We start from the raw sequence: 14229 nt of genomic DNA on the forward strand, positions 1-14229 counted from the left end.
TGCAAACAAAGAAAGGCAGCAAGTTCCCAATTCTTGTGAAGTTGTTGACCAGTGGAACTGACTGGACAACGATATTCCAAACTTCAGCAGTTTTTTTTTTATAAGAGATGCCCAAAATTGGATGTAACAGGAGCATTAAACAATACCTTGAAGGGACGACGAGGGAAACAAGTTCCTAATAGTCGGGAATCTGTATCTAGGAATCAGGATATGAATATGAACAGACTTGCAGACCCAACAATGGTCACTGTGGTAAAGAGGGAATCGAATGGTCACACATCATGAAGCTTACAAACTTAAATTGATCTGTGGAAAAAAAGGAAAACCTGGACGATGTAACAGGCAATCACTGCCCAATGAACCTACAAGTACAGACTTTGTCTTATTGCCAAGAATGCGATCCCAAAATAACTGAGTAAAGACAATACTTTATTTATGGATTTAGGCTGCTGTGCATTGATGTAACTAAAAAGGTTGAAAAGCTTAGTGATCAAAATATTTTCATCTAAATTAATATTTTTTTTAACTTAATTTTTCATTTTTGTCATAACACATAACAAACCAACTAACAACCGACAGGTGTGGGCAACATTGTATTGTATACACAATAGTAGAGCATCGCAGAGGTCACCAGTGATAGCGGATGATACTATAGTAACAGTGAATCACGGTACGGGCGTGTAAGCGGCAAAGTCTGGGGACGACCCATGTCTGGATCTACAACACAGTATTATGAAGCTCACGACGCACGCATAGAACTGCACTCATGCTAACTAACTCAGCGTCACAGACTCCAATGTCAGCAGATAGTATCGCAAGGTTTGCCATATGTCTTTCGGCCTGGAAGTCGGAGGTTTGGCATATAGTTCACTGGAAGTATCGCAGTACATTAGGCTTTTAAACCTGGCAGTGACATCGGCAAATGTGGACTCCCCCCATGAAGGGTGATCCCATGCTTATAGCAGTGCAATAGTGGTGAACTGATGGACACTCCTCGGTATGTCCAGAACATATCCCAGCAAGGCCAGCAGTGGGTCAGGTGCAAGATCTGTACCAATCATTAGGCAGAGCTGGGAGAAAATGGCGTGCAAAAAGGTTTCAAAGTGACCACATGTCCTCGTCATGTGTGTGAGAGAGCGCAAACTGACCTAAATGTATGAGTGCATCACACTTACCCGTAGTAAGCACAAATCATGAGGAGAAATGCCATGAGTGCTAGTAGTACCTGCAATTATATTCTGAGTGTATAGCTAATGTAGAGATTTAAGTAGAAGTGGAACTAATACAGAAATGTGTGACACTATATGATTTTATTAGATGTGATTATTTCTGAATCCATGTCGTGTAGCTGCTAAAATGAAAGATGGCATGTGTTTAAACTCAGAATGTGGTAGGCCTCAGGGCCAGAGCTAGAAGGGAAGGGGAAGGTGTTTCTTTTCACGACATAGATTGTACTAATGTTTTGGTCATTGCATTAATGGGCCATGATTTATAGATGTGTTTATTGAATAATAGAATAAGAGTATTAACATGCTTTAATTAATGAAGAAGTTGAATGCTATAATTATTATGAGAAATGCTGTAGGCCTGAAATGTTTTAACATTGATTTACACGTACTGGTCTGGGCCGAGAAATGTTGCGAAACTTTTTGGAAGTCTATGAGAGTTGGGATCTTGGCTGCAGATGTCTGTCTGCAAGAGAAAAGGGGGGATCCAATTATAAATAATATGAATAGAGGTCTGTTCAGAAGACGGCCCAGACATGGAGGAGGGTTCCGGAATGTTTTAAGGGGTATCAGCGGGCCGGAGAAGAGTCTGAGAAGCAAGGTCAACTCCAACGTATGAGGCCCAATACAAAGCAGCATGGAAAAAGCCAGAAGCTACACCACGTGAGGGGCGTCTCACGAGGGGCGTCTCAAATGTTGTTGACTGTTTTTGTATTAGGGACAGCACCCCTGGGTGGAGTTAGAGCAGATGCCTGAGGACCCTTTAGAGAGCGGATGGGTAGGCAGAGAGGGGTCATGACTGGAGAACTATAGGTTTTCACCAAGAGACTAAGAGTGAGTGACTTCCCTTGGGGGTCATTCACTGCTGACACCTTTTGTTAGGTTGAGACTTGGTTAAGTAGGGATACCATCTAGAGCAGGGTAGGGACAGCCTAACCTGTGTGTTTTCCTCCAACTTAAATGAAGGAGAGATCTCAATATGCGTCAATGCTGATAGCTTTATTATTCTTAGAACTTGTGCTGGTAATTTCCGTTGCTCGTCTGAGGGCTTTCAGAGAGCACATGTATGTAGTTGGACCTGTGTATCTCGTGAATCTCATTCTGAGATGCCTGTATTTGCAGCTTATCCTAACCTTACAATAAACTTTTGAAAGCTAGAAGTTGTTTGTGATCTTTTGGAGCGGAGTCCTTTATTGGGTGAACTAACTTGGTAAGAGATGCACTTTCTTCCCTCAATGACAGGCAACAAAGGTTCAGTCGACCAGATCGAGGTTTAGATCAATAGTGATAAGGTATCGATCAAAATCTCGCCCTTCCAGTTGGTAGCTATAGAGGATGGTTGCCTTCTTGAGGACGGTGACCTAGGCCAGGTTAGCTTACCCCAAGGCCCCTAGAGATCGATGATCGGAAGAACCGCCCGCCGAAGAAGATCCGGATGACGTGAGACAGAAAAAGCAGCAGTATCGGTCGAGAGTGAGTATAAAGGGTCATGCGTGTTAGATTGCGGTGTTTTTGTATTGTATCTATGTTGTAATGTCTGGCGGAGTTGAATGTCTGTAGAGTGACTGTGGAACAGGTTGTGAGCGCGCGCAACCGGTGGAAATCTTAAGTTCAAGGAGAGCTTAAGTGGTTCGGGTGTATCGGACACCCAGAGTAATTGTCAACTAGTGTGAAGGGGGTCATGAGGTACCATTGATCACCCGAAAGACCGAGATAGGGGGAACGTAAGAGTGAGTGCGTGAGTAACGGACGCTGGTCGGAGGTTACTGTGTGTGTAAGCAACCTATCAGAGAGACGATAGACATTTCGTCAGTTGTGTTGACAATTACATATAGACTGTGGACGTACAGTCGAGGGAAGTGACCGCTTGGTCGGAAGTAGTCATTTTTCGGTGTATGAATGGGACGCATGCATGACCGGGAGACGAGTTGAGAAAGGAGGGGTGCTGCTGCGAAGCGGAGAAAAGTGACGTCAGGAAGTGTCGCGCTGTGATTGGCCGACCGGAGAAAGACCGCGCTGTGATAGGCCAGCTAGCAAAGACGTCAGAAAGTGTCGAGCTGGGATTGGCCGACCGGAGAAAGACCGCGCTGCGATAGGCCAAGTTAGCAAAGCCGCGCTAGGATTGGTGGATTGTCATCAGGAAGTAAACAGAGTAGCGAGGCTGGATATTGTGCGTATAATTATGAAGTGTTTTAAATGGCTGAGAGCGGCGTTTAAAAAAGAGAAGCGGGGATCGGATGAAGGGGAAGAAGCCCCGCCGGAGGGTACGCCGGCTCGTTACATGGCAGTGAATGTTGGGCTGCATACGATTCTTTGGATAACAGAGTGGAGTAAGATTACGGAAGGAAATGAGGAACTGACGTTCCCGAAGTACGGGACGTTCAGATTAGAGGTGTTACATCGATTAAAATCAGTCATGACCTCAATGAGACCCTTGCCTAGACCGACCCAGTTTGAAGCCCTTGATGCATGGATTAGGGCAGCGCATGTAAAGAATATGAACAGACGACAAGAAAGGGTGAAACGATCGGTAAGGGCAGTGCAGGATGCCAGATGGGATGCGGATGCTAAAAGATGGAGAGTGCATAACATGGAAGTCAATAAACTGTACCCAGTGTTAGAGGTGCCCGGAAATAAAAGCCCCCTAGAAGAAGATGATGAGAGCGAAACAGAGGACAGCCTGATAAACAGATTATTGACAGACAGGCCACCCCCGTATAATAGAGCAGGGGGAGAGGTCGAGCATAGTGAAAGAGAAAAGGGGGGCAATGCAGGAGAGCATGGACCGCTTCCCAGTACAGAGTGGGATCCTGAGGCAAAGAAAGAGCTGTCCCAGCCTAGTCAGGTGCAACAGGTAGTCGGGAGGTTTGTGGTACAAAGAGCGCCGGAAACGGAGTGCGCCACATCCTACGCATTACCAGATGCACTACAGGTACCTGTTACCATAGGTCCTATAATATCGATATATGACCCAGAGAGAGCAAGAGGGGAAGAACGGGTACGGAAGGACGGAGAAAGAGCAGAGACGGCAAGGAGGAACGATACGATCAATTTCCCAAGTCAGATGCCAATACCAAGAGAGTGGAGCACCCCGGTGCACACAGCAGGGGACCCAGGAGGGGATCCTGGGGGCCCTAGATGGCCAGTGGATATGAGGGGATCTGGACGAAAATCCTTTCAAGAGCTAAATGAGTACATGAAGAAGTGGGATGAGGCAGTGGAGGCTCACAAGAGCATCATAGCTGCGGAAGCTGAAAGGGAAAGTCAGGACAGCAGAGCTCGGACTCACTGCGGGGCTGGGGAGAGCAGCCCGGAGTGGGACTGGAGAGAGAGAGATAGTAGGGGAGTCACCCATTGGGCCCGGAGTGGAGATAGAACGGACCTGGAAAACGGGGGCCCCGGGAGTGGAGGGGTGGCGCGCCCAACACTCAGTGAAGGGGAGAGGAGAACGCAAGAGTACAGAAACAGCTTTAAGTGTACCCACTGTGTGCCCGGCACCAGAGAACTGAATGGGAGTTGTGAGAGGTCGCACCATAGTCCCTGTGATGACGGACACGAGCGCAGCCCAGGGAATATGGGGAACCAGGAAGGATCGTATCGGATACTGAGCGATACTAGGCAAAGGGAGAGTAGCGACCAGAGGGAAAATAACAGAGAGGCGTACGGTGAAAGGAGAGAAGAAGGAGAGAGTGGGCAGAGCAAGAGTGGGGGTAACAGGCCCGTGTTCCATCACCTTCCAAGATCGGATGGCCGAGCATGGGACCTGGAGAGATGGGAGCAAGGGAGAGCACTCATTAACTCTCCCGAGCCCAAACGTAGAGCTCGGAGTTGGGATGGTAGGGAGACCAGTGAGCCCCCTTCGAAAGACATATTGCGAGCTGAGATAAAAGCCAAGAGACTCGATGTCGCCAGCTTAAGGTCAGACCTGGATGACATGGTAGATGGTACCCTGCCTTTAGAGAGAATGGAAATGTATGAGCAGGATGAAATACTGTATATGGCAAAGGACATCACTCGAAAGGCGAGAGCAATTCATGAGAAGTTAGTCGAACTAGCAGGCAAATATATGGTGGACCTGTCAAGAACAAAAGCATTACAGGGTAACCACAGGCTACATTACACAGATCGAGACCTAGATGAGAGGAGAACGATCGGGCTGAAAACGCACATAAGGGAACTGATCACTGGAATAAGGACATGGAGGGCACTAGATAAGTGGGAAGAGAGGTGGTCCAAGAAAGGGACCGTCAGGAGAAGCACGCTTGGTACGACACCAGGAAGGCTGCAGGGAATAGGAGCATACCCTTTGCGTGAAGTCGCAAATGGGAATTATGTGCATGTCCCTTGGAGTAGGGGAGATTTAGCTGCTTTTACCACCTCCTTCCCCAAATTGCGGGAAAACCCAGTGGAGTGGTACAAGCAAGTTGAGAGATTTGTAAAAATCTCAAAGGTCCTATGGATAGATCTGAACACGCTGTTTGACATTGTAGTACCAGGAGATCTGTGGACAGCATGCAAGGTTAGCGCTGAGTGGCCCACAACGGAGCCGGAGAGAGATGCTAAGACTAATGGGCCGTCCGAGATTGTGATGGCAAAATTCGAGAGAGTGATGACTTGGCTGAAAGAGAAAGTGCCAATGCAAGACATAGATTGGGTCAGAATAGACCGAACCAGACAGGAACCCAAAGAGACAGTCCACGAATATTACGAGAGATTGCTGAAGGCGTTTAAACAGTATAGCGGCCTGGATGTAATGGATCCAAAAGACATAGGGCAATTTGTGTCCAAGTTCGTCCTGGGACTGAGACCGGATATTAGTTTAATGATTCAGCAACACTTGATTTGTTGGCAAAATAAACCCCTAGACGAAATACTGAGATATGCCAGGTACTGCTGTGATGAGATAGACTCCAAGGCTAAGAAACTAAAAGAAAAATTGATGGTGGTACAGATGCAGGCAGCAGGGAAGGGGGGACAGCAGCTACAGCAGCAAGGAACCGGTACAGGAGGAAAGAAGCAGTACAGTCAGAACAAGGGCAATGAGGAGAGTTCCACCTTTAGACCCAGAATAGACATAGCTGCCTTGAAGAAAACGACTAGGTGCCACCAGTGTAACGAGGTGGGACATTGGAAACGCGAGTGTCCCTACAATGTAGAGATAGGAGAACAAGAGATAGAGGAGGAAGAGGTCCAGAGCGCGCCTACAAGAGGGGTGACGCCATACCAGGGAAAGGTGCTCAAAGGGGGGGGGGCTCCTCCCCGAGCCCAGTTCCCGCAACCTCCCCGAGTAGGGACTATGGGTAAGACTTATAGACAGATGCCCCTGTTTGTAGGAGGAGAAGAGTGCTATTATGTGGACCCATTAACCGGACAGAGAGTGGAAAGGGAAGACTGCACCCTCGGGGCAGCCTTGGAGGTGGACCAGAGGGGACCCTATGTCGAAGCAGAAGTAGCAGGGTGCCCCACGACATTTCTGGTGGACACAGGAGCCACTAGATCCACGATCAGATCAGCTGCAGTTCCAGACCTGCCCATGTCTGGAGAGACCATACAAGTGGTGGGGGTTGCAAACAGGAGAATAACCAGCCAATTGACAGAACCGGTACAGGTGAAAATAGGGAAGTACAGCGATGAGCACCAGTTTGTGGTTTGCGATTCAAGTCCTGTGTGTCTGCTAGGCAGAGACCTGTTGTGTAAATTGAATTGTACAATATACTGTACACCTCAGGGAGTGGAGGTATTGACCAATGATGATGACGCAGACTTCAAAGTTGCAAACTCAAGAATATGCGTGGAGCTGTACCCTACGTTGACAGTAGATGAGCTCCCCTGGGACTTGAGAGAGACAGTGGCACCAGAAGTATGGGATTTCACTGGGGAAGAGATTGGATTGGTCAAAGGGGTGGACCCAGTGAAAATTGTAGTGAAACCGCATGCTGAGTTCCCAAGAACACCCCAATATAAATTGACTCCAGAAACGATTGCAGGCATAAAACCCGTGATCGAGTCCATGATTAAACAGGGAATACTGAAAGAAATCGTGGGTAGTCCATGCAACTCCCCGATTATGGGTCTGCAGAAACCAAATGGGAAATTCCGGATAGTGCAGGACCTCCGAAAGATTAATAACATAGTCGTTTCGTGTTGTCCAGTGGTACCGAATCCATCAGTGATACTGTTTCAGATTCCATTCCAAGCTGAGTGGTTCACTGTGATTGATCTTTGTCAGGCTTTCTTTTCGATCCCTCTGGACGAAGAAAGCCATTTTCTTTTCGCATTTAAGCTGGAAGGTCGCGTCCTAACATGGTGTCGTATTCCTCAGGGGTATACAGAAAGCCCATCGATCTTCAACCAGCTTTTGAAGAAAAATCTTGAAAGTCTAGTGCTGCCCCAGAAGTCAGTTCTGGTCCAGTACATAGACGACCTCCTCGTGGCGTCAGAAACAGAAGAAGCTTGCAGGGAGGACTCCATTGCTTTGTTAAATCACCTAGCTGCCAATGGGCACAAGGTGTCCCCGGGAAAGTTGCAGTACTGCCTGACAGAAGTGCAGTACTTGGGACACCGAATAGAGAAAGGCAAACGAAAGGTGTCACCAGACAGGATAGAGGCGATCATGAAAATGAATGCGCCTAGGACACAGAGAGAGGTCAGGATGTTCCTAGGGATGGTGGGTTATTGCCGACAGTGGATCGCGAACTTTTCACTGAAAGCAAAGCCCTTGCAAAAACTGACGCATAAGGAGGTGAGCGATCCGGTACCATGGGACAAAGACTGTTTGATGGCATTCTTACAGCTGCGAGAGGACCTGTGTCGTGCTCCGGCATTGGGAATGCCTGATTACAATAAACCATTTTTTCTTTACTGTTGTGAGAGAGAAGGTTGCGCGTTGTCTGTGTTAGTCCAAATCCATGGGAATGCCCGTAGACCAGTTGCTTATTTCTCGGCTACTTTAGACCCAGTAGCCGCTGCGTTGCCCGGATGTCTCAAATCCGTTGCTGCAACGGGTGTCAGCATTGAGAGATGTGAAAATATCGTCATGGGGCACCCGTTAGAGGTGTGCGTGCCCCATTCTGTTGAACTGTTGATGACCAGGACCAAGACACAGCATCTGACCAACAGCAGGCTCACGCGCTATGAGCAAGTTATTCTTGCTGCAGAGAATGTGACCCTCAGGAGATGCTCTGTTTTGAACCCTGCCACCTTGATGCCACTCCCAAATGATATCGAGGATGATGATGAATGTACAGACCATGACTGCCTCGATGTGACTGAACTATGCACCAAACCCAGACCCGACATCGTAGATGAGCCACTGACCGACCCAGACGAAATTTTCTTTGTCGATGGCTCATGTGTAAGAGACGAAGTTGGGCAGTTGAGAGCAGCTTACGCTGTTTGTACAATTACTGGAGTGGTAGAAGCTGGGTGCCTGGAAGGAGTACACTCCGCTCAGGTAGCCGAGATTATTGCCTTGACACGTGCTTGCTTGGCAAGCAATCAAATTCGAGTCACCATATACACCGACAGCCAATATGGTTATGGGGTGGTTCATGATTACGGGCAGTTATGGTCTCAAAGAGGGTTCATGACCTCTTCAGGCTCTCCCATTCGCAATGGAGAGTTTGTGCGCCTGTTGTTAGAGGCGTTGCAATGTCCAGCAGGTATCGCAGTTGTAAAGTGCACCGCACATACCAGAAATGTGGACTTCGTCTCGCAAGGCAATAGATATGCCGACGAAGTCGCGCGGTATTGCGCGGAACAAGGGTACTCTTTCACAGAGGTGGAAGTGGGTGGAATAAATGTAAGGACTGAATTAGCCATGATATTGGAAACTGTTGATACTTGGGACGAACTGACAACCATGCAAGAAAATGCTCCTGATTTTGAAAAAGAAACATGGGAAAAGGCAGGATGTGTAGTGGGTGAGTCCCATTTTTGGGTCTCAGCAGATGGCAGAGCAGTGTTGCCCAATGAGATGGTGAGCCCAATGGCCAGACACATACATGGTCCCGTACACCTAGGGAGAGACGCTATGCTGAGAGTGTTTAGACAGACCTGGTACAATCCTAAGTTTAGAATAGCAGCAGAAGCAGTGTGCCAGCGTTGTGTGACCTGTCAGCAGCTGAACGTAGGGAAAAGAACACCAGTTGCACTGAGCCACATAGGAAGGTCTGGAGGTCCATTCAATCGAATGCAGATAGATTTCATTGAAATGCCGAGGTGCAACCGCCTCCGCTATGTCCTGGTGGTTGTTTGTGTATTCTCCAGATGGGTTGAGGCATACCCTACACGTAGGTGCGACACCCTCACAGTGGCCAAGTTACTGCTTAGGGAACTCATTCCGCGCTTCGGGGTGCCGGCCTCTTTGGAATCAGATAGGGGAACGCATTTCAACAGCGAGCTTGTGAAGATGATTTGTGCGGCTCTGAACATAGATCAGAAATTGCATTGCAGTTACCGACCAGAAGCCTCAGGAATTGTGGAGCAGATCAATGGCACGATCAAAGCCAGAATTGCAAAAGTGTGTTCCTCAACGACCCTGAGTTGGCCCGACGCCCTGCCATTGGTCCTCATGAGCCTTCGTAGTACCCCAGACAGAAGAACGGGATTGTCACCACATGAGGTGTTAATGGGGAGAGCAATGAGGCTGCCATCTGTCCCAACTACTGCACTGTTAAATATCACAGATGATATGATCCTGGACTATTGTAAGGGGCTGTCTGACGCCATTCATTCTGTGTCCCTTCAGGTGCAGGCTGCCGAGGTTCCATCGTGCCAGGGCCCGTGCCATGACCTGTACCCTGGGGACTGGGTCCTGGTGAAAAAACATGTGAGAAGAAGCTGCCTGGATGTTCGTTGGCGTGGGCCCTTCCAGATCATCCTGATCGCGAACACGGCTGTGAAGGTGGGAGGCCTGCCCAATTGGATCCACGCGTCCCATACGCGAAGGGTTCCAGCACCTCTGGAAGAAACAGCTCCTCTCTCGGATAGACGTCCAGCAGAGGACCGAGAAGCCATAGAGGGGGCTAGCCAAGCTGTAGAGGTGCCAGCGGAAGCAGGGAACGAGTCTGACCAAGCTGAGGACGGTCAGTACAACAGCGAAACAGACGACGCTACAGAAGGAGAAAGTAGCTGGGAGTACGAGTCAGACACTGACAGGTCTGACAGAGAGCGAGAACAGACAAGAAGGAGAAGGAGTAGAAGGGCACGTGGAGAAGCTAATTGGCCGCAAAGAAGGAGCTCTAGCCTGAGGTCAACTCCAGAGATAACCCTTCCTCCGATATCAGAAGACTCAGACCCGGAAGAAGGTGCTCAGGGCGCTGAAGCACCGGACCGAAGAAGGTCAAGAAGAGTGCGTGTGCCTAGCAGAAGATACTCCACCCCTGAGTGGACATATCTGGCGACAAATGTCTTTGAAACAGGAGACAGGGAGGATTCGAGCGGTGGTGGTGTCCAGTTCTGAGCCCATCGTCACCGTGGAAATACGACTGTTGGTACCCGGAGTCGAACAAGAAGGGTCACTAACATTCATGCTCCCCAGACCTCCCCGCCTCAGCAAGTTAAAACACATGTTCCTCTCAGAATTGCAATTCCCCGACTTTGGTACAACGATAACAGCCCATGAAGAGCACAATCTTCGTTTGGAAATACTGAACTTTGCTATCGAAGCTGCAGGCACAAACCTGATAGTAGATGCTTAAAGGACTTTGTAAATAAAGCGAGCAGAAAAAAAGAAGATTACCTAGCGCCCAGGAAGCAGAGAATATTAGGGACCTTCCCTTGAGTTGATGGAGAAGGGCTAGGGTTGTCTTTATTGAACTATTAAAGGACCTTTGCGAAGAAGGTTGTCAGCTTCCAGTTGTGTGGATTCTAAAGACAAAAAGAGTAAAAAGAGACTGTGAAGGAACGAGAAGAAAAGGACTTTGTGCCAAGATAAGAGAGAGCCATATTGTCTGACGAAATGGAAGCCGGCACCCAGAACCGCAGAGCTAAATGTATAATAGGTACACTAATAGTAGGAGTGATAATATTAATAGCTTTAGTGGTAACAATTTCTTATGTAAAGGGACATGAGGAAGAGGCGAAGGTAACTGATGTGAAATCTGTGGAAACGCTTACACCCACTGTTGCTGGTGAGAAAAGGGAAAACACTCAAGAGAAAGCGTTATTAGCTGCAGAAGCCCGCAGGTTACACGTAGATGAGTCCCAAGGAGACTTTAGGTCAAATGCTTATGCTAAACTCTTATATGAATACGTGGATGCCATGGAGGTTAAGGACTGTTACGTCTGCATGCAGTTGCCGGCGTCTGTAGATGAAGGCATTAGATATCATCACCTCCCGCTGACATATGGCATTACATGTAGCTTATTGCTTAGTATATTTTATGGGAGAGATAGTTTTGAATATTATTTCTCCAATTATGATTCAGTGTTGCCAGAAGTCCCAAATTATAAGCAGATGAACAAATGGGACTACTGGAAAAGTGAAGACAGATTGGCCAAGTTCTTCATTCCTTGGATTACCTTAGATACTTCACATGCCCGTAGAAATAACCTGACATGCAAAGTGTCAGAAGTCGAGAAGAAGTTCATAGGGCAGGTGGATGATCGTTACAGGAGACAAAAGATTTTGAAAAAATCAGGACAATGGAAAACAGATTGGACCGAGGAAGAGAAGGCACACAAGAGAAAGGGTAGTAGTGGTCCAATAGCTTTAGATAAGACGCAGAGAGGAAAGCTATGTCTTCACCGAGCCAAAACGTATTACGAAAATGTATACGTGGGAGAAGTCAGCTGTGAACATGCTTTCAATATAGAGTACTATACTAAAGATTTCCTGAAGGGAATGCAAGTGATTCCAAATGTGTATTTTGTATGTGGAAGAAATGCCTACGTGAGACTACCTGACAACTGGTATGGATCATGTTACCTAGCAATTGTCTTCCCCAAAATATATCATGCACAAGACTTAGAGATCATCGAGGGCAAGACATCATCGAGGGGAAGGAGAGATATAGGAGATGCAGAAATGGTTGGAGATGTCTTTGGAGCTATGTTCCCTCTTCTGGGACTAATCCTTAATGATGTTAAAATTAGACGACTGGCAACAGTCGTCGACAGGTTGTCTGCCAGCACTGCTCAGTCCTTAATGCTGGTAGAAGGAGAGATGCAATCGATAAGGGCTATGGTTCTTCAGAACCGTCTTGCGTTAGACGTCCTACTAGCAAAAGAGGGCGGAGTCTGTAAGGCTTTGAGGGTCCAGGAATGTTGTACTTACATTCCAGACAATTCAAAGCCCCTTGAGAAAGTTATTAGGAACATAACTGATATTCACAAGGAGATCGAAGACTTGAGTAGAGAAAATGTTTGGGAAAAGGTGGGCCACGGAATGAGTGAAGTTGGAGGGTGGATCTCCACCTTAGGCAAAAGCTTTGTGTGGTATATACTAAAACCTATCATCATAATATTGATCTGTGGGATCATATTGTGGGGATTGGTGAGGGTATTCAAATGGTACAGAGCAAAAAGGTCAGAAAGGGCCCAAAGAGAGCAGCTGCAGAGATTGGCTGCCATACAAGATAATCAGTACAGGAGTCTGAGGGCTCTGGAAACGCAGAGACAAGTTATGCTAGCAATAACTGCAGTTTAAATGTTAGTGATGACCCCGAGAGGTCATCAAAGGGGGGAACTGAGAGAGCGCAAACTGACCTAAATGTATGAGTGCATCACACTTACCCGTAGTAAGCACAAATCATGAGGAGAAATGCCATGAGTGCTAGTAGTACCTGCAATTATATTCTGAGTGTATAGCTAATGTAGAGATTTAAGTAGAAGTGGAACTAATACAGAAATGTGTGACACTATATGATTTTATTAGATGTGATTATTTCTGAATCCATGTCGTGTAGCTGCTAAAATGAAAGATGGCATGTGTTTAAACGCAGAATGTGGTAGGCCTCAGGGCCAGAGCTAGAAGGGAAGGGGAAGGTGTTTCTTTTCACGACATAGATTGTACTAATGTTTTGGTCATTGCATTAATGGGCCATGATTTATAGATGTGTTTATTGAATAATAGAATAAGAGTATTAACATGCTTTAATTAATGAAGAAGTTGAATGCTATAATTATTATGAGAAATGCTGTAGGCCTGAAATGTTTTAACATTGATTTACACGTACTGGTCTGGGCCGAGAAATGTTGCGAAACTTTTTGGAAGTCTATGAGAGTTGGGATCTTGGCTGCAGATGTCTGTCTGCAAGAGAAAAGGGGGGATCCAATTATAAATAATATGAATAGAGGTCTGTTCAGAAGACGGCCCAGACATGGAGGAGGGTTCCGGAATGTTTTAAGGGGTATCAGCGGGCCGGAGAAGAGTCTGAGAAGCAAGGTCAACTCCAACGTATGAGGCCCAATACAAAGCAGCATGGAAAAAGCCAGAAGCTACACCACGTGAGGGGCGTCTCACGAGGGGCGTCTCAAATGTTGTTGACTGTTTTTGTATTAGGGACAGCACCCCTGGGTGGAGTTAGAGCAGATGCCTGAGGACCCTTTAGAGAGCGGATGGGTAGGCAGAGAGGGGTCATGACTGGAGAACTATAGGTTTTCACCAAGAGACTAAGAGTGAGTGACTTCCCTTGGGGGTCATTCACTGCTGACACCTTTTGTTAGGTTGAGACTTGGTTAAGTAGGGATACCATCTAGAGCAGGGTAGGGACAGCCTAACCTGTGTGTTTTCCTCCAACTTAAATGAAGGAGAGATCTCAATATGCGTCAATGCTGATAGCTTTATTATTCTTAGAACTTGTGCTGGTAATTTCCGTTGCTCGTCTGAGGGCTTTCAGAGAGCACATGTATGTAGTTGGACCTGTGTATCTCGTGAATCTCATTCTGAGATGCCTGTATTTGCAGCTTATCCTAACCTTACAATAAACTTTTGAAAGCTAGAAGTTGTTTGTGATCTTTTGGAGCGGAGTCCTTTATTGGGTGAACTAACTTGGTAAGA

This window comes from Lissotriton helveticus, chromosome 3_1 (assembly GCF_964261635.1).
Source record: "Lissotriton helveticus chromosome 3_1, aLisHel1.1, whole genome shotgun sequence".
NCBI classification, from domain to species: Eukaryota; Metazoa; Chordata; class Amphibia; order Caudata; family Salamandridae; genus Lissotriton; species Lissotriton helveticus.